Source organism: Mastomys coucha, unplaced genomic scaffold, assembly GCF_008632895.1.
Source record: "Mastomys coucha isolate ucsf_1 unplaced genomic scaffold, UCSF_Mcou_1 pScaffold5, whole genome shotgun sequence".
NCBI lineage: Eukaryota > Metazoa > Chordata > Mammalia > Rodentia > Muridae > Mastomys > Mastomys coucha.
This window is the reverse complement of record NW_022196911.1, coordinates 75448184-75450420: the sequence shown is the minus strand read 5'-3', so window position 1 is coordinate 75450420 and position 2237 is coordinate 75448184. Positions and strand designations below refer to the sequence as shown.

Sequence of the window (2237 nt, the reverse complement as noted above, 5' to 3'; positions counted from 1 at the left end):
GGTGGCAGAGGGAGGAGCCACATTAACAGAAGTATGAGTTAGAAATGAAGAGGTAGAGTTCTATTCATGAAACCAGAGTGGTATGTTAAGTGTTACAATTGAAAATTACATAATAACTCACGGCTTTAATCTTACACGTGGTAGGCAGAGGTGGGTGGACAGTTCAAAACCAGCCTGGTCTACATAGGAAGTTCCAGGATAGTTAGAGCTACATTGCTATGTGGTTAGACACTGTCTCCAAAACAAAAACATCCAACCAAGCAATCAAACAAACAAACAAAACAACAAAAATTGCTACCCTTTAGTATAGTTTTTGAAGAGAGAAGCTGGTTGGTGGTGGGCCACCTCAGTAATCCCAGCACAAACAGGAAACCATACCCTAAAATGGGACCAGGAGTCTGAAGTACTGGACGTCCTGTCACGTGAAATCTGGCTGTTTACCTTATAGTTGACTTGGAAGTGTCACAACTATGTGGGGCCTGATTAAAAAACGTCAAGGCTGAGAAAGGGGTGGGCGCTCGGGAGGGTGGTGGCGGGGAACAGGGACGCAGTTGGCTGGGCAGAGGAGAAAGCGGCGACACACACGTTGTGGGAAGGAAAGCTTACAAAGAAAGCATGCCTCTGCTGCGCGATCCAAACCGGAGCTGAAGGGTAGCGGACGCAGGGAGTTTAGCCGCTGTGCGAGCCTCGGGAAAGAGTTCAGGTGCTCGGCCCCAAACCGGTAGAGGAGGGGCTGAAAGACTCATGAACAACAAAAAAGGTTGGAGGTGAAAACACGGGAACAGCTAACAACAAAGTTTAGCCCCCAAACACAGGCACGGACGGGGTTCGAACCCGCGATCTTCGGTTTACGAGACCGACGCCTTACCACTTGGCCACCGCGCCTGACAGCCGAGCGGCTGGTGGAAGCTCTCAGTGGAGGGGAGGTGGTGCGGGCGGGGAGGCAGGCAGGCCCCGCCCCTCCCCCAGGCTCCGCCTCTCCGCAAAGCCCGCCCACCGAAAGACTTTGACTGACGTGTCCCCGCCTCCTTCCTTCCTTCCTTCCCTCTTCTCGGCGCCTGGTTAACGGACAGTGCTGCTAGCGGGCGTTCGGGCTCCCTGAGGACGCGGGGAAGCCTCGGCGTCCGCGGAGCCATTCTCTCCCTTCTGCTCGGGCCTCACACAGCCGGGAGAGGCCTCAGAGATGTGCGTGAAGCACCGCATGAGCGTGAACGGGGAACCAGCCTGTGGACCGCGGGGTCCGGGCATGGCGCGGAGGCCAAGAGGGCGGCGAGGCCGGACGGGGAGACTCCCGAGACGGAGGGAGGACGTGAGAGGGAGCCCGGGATTGAGGGACAAACAGGACTTTAATTTGTGTTAGGTTTTTTTCAGCTCTAGGCGAGGGATGGGCGAGGGGTTGGGGTGCTTCTATCACTGTCTCGTTGGTCCTCCATTTTGTCGACGTTTACATCGTCATATTGTACTGGAGACAGAGACTCCCAGGCTGACTTCACACTCTCTGTCACGGAGTTTGCTGTGAACTAACGACCCTTCCTCCTCCATGTCCCACGGGTTGGGATTTCAAGGCGTGGGTCACTATGCCCGTTTTACCGGATGCTGGAGATCGAACCCAGGATTTCGTGCGTGCTAACACAACTGAGCCACATTCCTGGTTCCTAGATGGATTACTTAAATCTTTAATTTAAAAAAAAGTCTTTAACATTTTAGTAAGGAAATCAGGTCTCTGAATCCTATGGCCACGGCATCTGTTCCAGGAGAGAGGAGAGGGTGGCCCTTCTCTTGGTGCAGGGCTGTGATGCCAACCGGGCAGACCAAGGGGTCCCACTTACGAGCCTTCGTAAGTGCACTCCCTTAAGTAGGCTACCACAGCCTGGTGAAGGAAACACCCTCCAGAGGGCTCGTGCTATATTGCCCGCGCTGCTATAACTAGTAAGTTCATCCTTATTTTTGGATAGGACTTTTTTTTTTTAAAGGTTTTTTATGTATACAGCATTCTGCCAGCATATATTGCCAAAGGGGGCACCAGATCTCATTATAGATGGTTGTGACATCTTCTCCAGCCCCCTAGAACTTTTTTTTTTAATGTAAAATTGGAGAGAGTTGTATGTAAAACTCAAGGATATCGTCATGGGTGTATGTTAAAACACAAAATTTGTCATAACTTTGTTAAGTTTACATAGTGTTAACTGGACATAAGTACCTTGTACAACTACAGATTCTTTGCTTTTTCACCACTG

General features: G+C 51.4%; 1 non-coding gene across 1 annotated transcript; it reads right to left on the bottom strand.

Annotated features, from left to right (window-relative positions):
• Positions 1-813: 813 nt before the first annotated feature.
• On the bottom strand, positions 814-885 carry Trnat-cgu. Its single transcript has one exon. It is a non-coding gene; the product is annotated as a tRNA-Thr (tRNA).
• Between the last annotated feature and the right edge of the window lie 1352 nt (positions 886-2237).